We start from the raw sequence: 5814 nt of genomic DNA on the forward strand, positions 1-5814 counted from the left end.
TTTGTTTTCCTGAGAAACTATTTTGTAGATAATAATATGTAAAACGATAACCATTGATAATTTCCTATCATTTTGTCTGTAATTTGCTAAGTCCCCACTAATATTATGTTATCCTTCTTTTATTCTTTAAAACAAAAAATAACTTTTCAATTCCTGTATTAATTTTTGGAGGTGTCCTAAAATGAAAGGTTATAAGTATACAGTTACAATTTCAATATCAACCTGGGAAAGAAAATATACCATTTGTAGAATTCATGAAAGTATTTGGTTTATTCTTTCATGATGACTCTATTGAAATGTCTACTTCCTGCAATTTTAAATTTATGACTTATGTTTGGAATCATTAGCCAATATGATAGGTAATTAATGGCATCTCTAATTGTCTCTAAGTTTAAAAGTCTTTTTTCTCCTCCAAAGTACACTTGTTTCTAGAAACTAGGAAAATATCAAGATCTTTCTGAATTTATTCCTAATCTATTAAGCTTGGTGAATATACTTGAGAAATCAGGACAACTAAAATACTAAACCTTCTCACTTGTGGATTCAAATAAATTCACAACAGTATCACAAAGATTCAAGATTAAAATGCACATGGAAGCTAATAAACAACAGTATTTGTTGAGCAAGTGTCCAGAAAAGCAGCCTGGATTTTTCTATGCTTCCTTTTATGTCTCACTAAGTTAAATTTCAGCAGAAGTGGTTTTGTGGCCCAAGCATTGCGTACAAATACTTATGATCCTGAGGAATGGATTTGTCAGTAATAGCATGAATATTAAATTCTTCTAGCATACAACTTCACAAAATAAAACTTAAATCTGAATGTCAACTCATTTTTTTTAAACTTTTTCTCTATCAGTTTCAATCTACCTTAGCTTCTATCATAAGAAAATTGAAGACAAAAGAAATTTCAAAGTTAGAACAACCTGTCTATTTCAGGTTCTTCTGTCCCAAGAATGAAGTTCACCTTCCCTTAGTTGATGAATAAAATTCCAATTTCTGTTTCACATTATGATCTTATTATGTTCCCTATTTTTCTACATAATGAGTGTTAGGATTTTAAAATATTCATTGGAAGTATTTCTTTGTCAATAGCAAATTTACAGCAAAAAATAAGATTTTTTTTATTTTAAAGAGTAAAAGAAGGATAACATAATAATGGGGGGCTTACTGAATTACAGACAAAGTGGTAGGAAATTATCAATGATTGTTGTTTTATATATTGTTATCTATGAGATAGTTTCTAAGGAAAACAAATAGATAAATAGTAGTGAGCTACAGACAAAAGTGGTAGGTTATTATCAATGGTTGTTGTACTATACTTTGGTATCTTCAAAGTGGTTTCTAAGGAACATGAATAGAGGTATACATGAGTGACCAATTGAATATTTGTTGACTATTCTCAATGGTTGTTGTAGGAAACACATAGTAATAAAAATACATCCATTTACAAAACAGCATAGGAACAATACAAACATTACAGAGTTATGGACAGATTAGTAGGGAAATATCAGTGGCTGCTGTAATACGTGGTGGTATCTTCAAAGTGGTTTCTCAGGAGGACAGAGATACACAAGAAAGATCTAACAAGCAGTTACAGGCTAATGGTTGTGAAAAATAGCATATTACCTCCTCACCAGTGACTCCTTTCACTGAAGTGTGACAGCTGGAAGGAAGGCCAGGATTGAAAAGAAGGACCAAGAGACTTGCACCTGTGTCTAGCAGCAGGCTGTTTTCTTGTTCCTCTATAGTCATGATTACCCAGGGCTCCTCCATGGAGATGACAGTCTGGCCAGAGGGAGAAGGCAGAGTATGCCCTGGGCCTCCTCATTCCTGTTAGACTAACTGGTAGGATGGGTCTGAGCTCTTGGGCCTGCACTTCAGAGGGCAGACCAATCTCCAGTGGTCACCTTTGCATTGAGGGCATGGCCCAGGAGGCTTCTTAGGGCAGTTCCTCTTGAGGTGGCCTGGCTTTTAACAGTGGTAGCAAATGAATGTATTTATCGAGTTCTTCTTGGGGCTCTGAGAATCAAACTCAAGGTCTGTTTCTCTTCGTGCTGCAGCAAAAGAAGCTGCTCTTTCTTGGTCTCTTTGTTTTCCCTCCTTGGCCTCCTCCTCATCATGGCTACAGAATACTGAGGAGGCAGTCCTTACTAACATCTCAAGTGAGCCATCTGCGGCAAAAGCCATTTTTTGTAGCTTTTTCTCTCCAGCCTCCCAGTGCATTGGGACCCCGCAGCCACTTAGTGTCCTCTCCCCAACCGTCAGCACAGGCAGCAGGAATCTCAGTGCAGACCTCTCCAGAGGTCCACGTGCTCCTCCACCGCAGCCTGTACTGTCAGGGGAAGAATGGCTTCCAGGGCGTCTCCCCAGGTATTGTGCAAGGTCCTCCTGGTTTCCAGCTTCTGAATGGCTCTCATGACCCCAGTCAACTAGACCTCTGAGTCTTCTGGCTTAGTCTGTATTTTCATGTTCTCCGAGTCCTTGTTCAGCAGCTGCTCTTCTGCTGACTCCAGACCTTTCTGGTTCTCAACAGCAAGGGCAAGAGTGACCTGGTGTGTGGCATGTATTCCCAGGGGTTTCTTCATGTGGGGATGATTCACCCTCGTCTCCAGGAGGGCCTCTGTGGCAGGCGTGTGGTGGGTCAATTGTGTCATTTCTTCTCTGTCATGAGAGTTTTTGACCATGCCGTGGAGGCGAGCCTGAGGGCCAGTGCGTGCTGGCGCGCACCGCCATACAACTTCCAATCACTGACTGCCCACCTCCCGGGTGCCTGTGTGTCTTGGGTCCAGCCCAAATGCCGGAGCTCCCCACTGCATGGCTTCCTGGGCACAGGCAGCCAGCCTCCCGGGCGCCTGCCCAGCTGGGGTCCAGCCCAAAGGCCGGAGCTCTGCAAAAAATAAGTTGTTATGATTGATACATAGTTGATTACTAAAGGTTTGTCTCGGGAGTAAGTTATGCCTATTCATTAACTCCAAATTTTATTATAAGTATTTTGATACAAATATTTCCATCATATATTCCAAAATCTTTCTGTACTAACAGAATAGTAGGAATACATTTTTAATTTCATTGTAATAATATGACATCTTTAGACACTATGGAGATACATTTGCTAAGAAATTACATGAACAAATGGTACAAATAATTTAAAATTTTTATTTGTTTCCTTTTTTGTTGTTGGTTATGTGCTTATTAAAGAATGGTTCTTAAATACACGTTCAGATTTTGTACCATTTATTACTATACGTTTTCCTCAGACTGCTATTTAATATGATTCACTCCTTTTGTTTTCTGTCATTTGGTCTCATTATGCATTGATTATTTTAGGATTTCATATTTCAAGTCACCTCAAATGTATCTTTTAAGTATTCACTGATAGACAAATGGCTGACACACAGATAGATAAGTAGATAAAGAGATACATATGTATATGGACATCTTTCATGGAGACTTTCATTATATATTATTTGTTTTAATATCATAAAATAGAATGTTCCTCATATATGTCTGATAGAACAAGAAGTTGTATTTTTATGTATTGCAATTTTTGCATTAAATGCTTTGTCCTAAATAATAGCTTTCCCCTTAGAAGAGAGGAAAGAGATGAGGGAGGGGTAAAAAGGGAGTAATTGGGGGAATGAAAATACTCAGTTTGTCAAGAGTATGTATGAGTATACCAAAACAAAACAACCATGCTACATATCTAATAAAAGAAATTAAATCATAATAACTTTCCAGGATGCATTGCATAGTCACTCCTCAGTGATCTCCTCTGAGCACAGTGATCCTGTTCGTACTTTCATGCCTTTATGGATCTAGAAAGAAATGGGATCTAGTTTTTGTTTTCAGTACTGGGGACTGAACCCAGGGTCTTTACCCTGAACTACATCTGCAGATCTTCTTATTTTTTATTTTGAGATATTGTCTCGCTAAACTGGTAAATTGGCCAGGCTGACTTTAAATTTATACTCCTCCTGCCTCAGCCTCCCAGGAAGCTGTGATTGCAGACACATGCCACTGTGCCTGCCTAAATGGCTACAATTTTTAGTAAATGTTCCTGGGAACTACCAAGACTCATAAGCAGAGGCAAACAAGGAATTTTAACGGTGACTTTTACCCACATTACTGTTTTCCTTTGTGACAGTTTCTATGCATCTTTCAATATATGGATGTGGAAAATGATCATGAATCACTTCATAACTAGGAGACACTCTTCAGATGAATGCAGTCTGGGTATGGTCATTTTTGCCATTTTCTCTGCTTTCTTATACAAATGACTGAAGGTGAATTTGAGCCAAGGTAAATTCAGGTTACTTAATGAAAGACATTTCCTTTTGTCAAAGATTAAAGCTATTCAACTCAGACACCTGTCACACAGTCAAGTGAAATACTTCCAGGCCCATTTTCACTTAAAATCTGTAACTCCTACTGCTACCAAACTAGCTGTCACTGGTTCACTTCATTGGAATTATCAGGGCAGAAAACACCTGAAATACATCAGGCAGTCCTATAACAGCAGATGGGATTGTAAAATAGATATAGAATCAAATCTGTCCTTTATACATGAAAATGACCTTGTTGGCAGTCATTGAACTTAGTGAAATTCAGTGAACTGAAATATGTGTGACACAAGTACATATTTTAGTGTATTTTCTAACTGCTTAGCAATGCTATATATATATATAACATGATATAGTTAAAAATCCCTATGGCATTGTAATTTACACTCTACTAAAATACTTTTATTTAAGATAAGATAAAATTTCTTACTCTAACTTTTGGGTCTCAACAAAATGTGCTTCTAGAGAATTGCTTCAATTTCCTCCACATAGCTCTTAAGTCTTTTTACAAGCCTGCAGTTACTGTTTCAAGAATATAATAAGCTAATCATTTTACTTAAATCAGACTTCTCAGATATTGTAATATGAACAATAATTTAAGTTATCCATATATCTTAAACATGTATTTTATACTTAAAATCATGATCCTCACAAGATCCTTGGCACATTCTGGGATTCTTTGCATAAAGTAGTATAAGAAATTGGTAGCAAACATTCATTTTTATGAGGCCATAGTGTGACGCTGAATATGCAAACTCACTAGCTGTTTTAGTTGCTATGGTTGTAAAACTTAGTGGCATATGAAGCTATTTATTATTCCCCAGTGGTTTGCCTTTGCACCTTTAGGTTGGGGCCTCAGTTGGGAGACTTAAAGGCTGGAAGATGACACCTCTCACCCACACTTCTGGCTGTTGAATGACATCTGGCTCTTAGATGATACCTTAGCCAGTGCTATCAATCTGAACTCAGACAATAACTTTGCAGTGTCACACCTCATGGCATTGTGGTGGGCCATGGGACTCTATCCAGAGACCAAGAATGGCCAAATGGAAGTCATATGACCTACTGCGATCTAGCTGGAGCACCAATATTGTCACATTTTCCTTGTCAAAGGAGTTACAGATTCTGTCTACTTTCAAGGGGAGGGGAAACACACTCTGACTACACGTTCTACCAGGAGAGTCCTGTAAGGGTAGATGGGACCAGAAACAACTCTGTGCCCATTTTTGGAAACTGTACTCTGCCACACTAACCATGAAAGAAATGTCAAAATGAGCACACATGAACCCATTGTGTCATGTGGGGTTTTTCATTAAGTGGCACTATAACAGCCAAATCTTGGATTGTCTGGTCTTCCCCTGGGCTCTAGTATAATTTTCTTTTTTTTTTTTTTTTTTTTTTTTTTGGTTTTTCTCCGGTACCGGGAACTGAACTCACGACCTTGCACTTGCCAGGCAGGTGCTTTTGCCGCTGA

This window comes from Chinchilla lanigera, unplaced genomic scaffold (assembly GCF_000276665.1).
Source record: "Chinchilla lanigera isolate Chin_1 unplaced genomic scaffold, ChiLan1.0 scaffold00043, whole genome shotgun sequence".
NCBI lineage: Eukaryota > Metazoa > Chordata > Mammalia > Rodentia > Chinchillidae > Chinchilla > Chinchilla lanigera.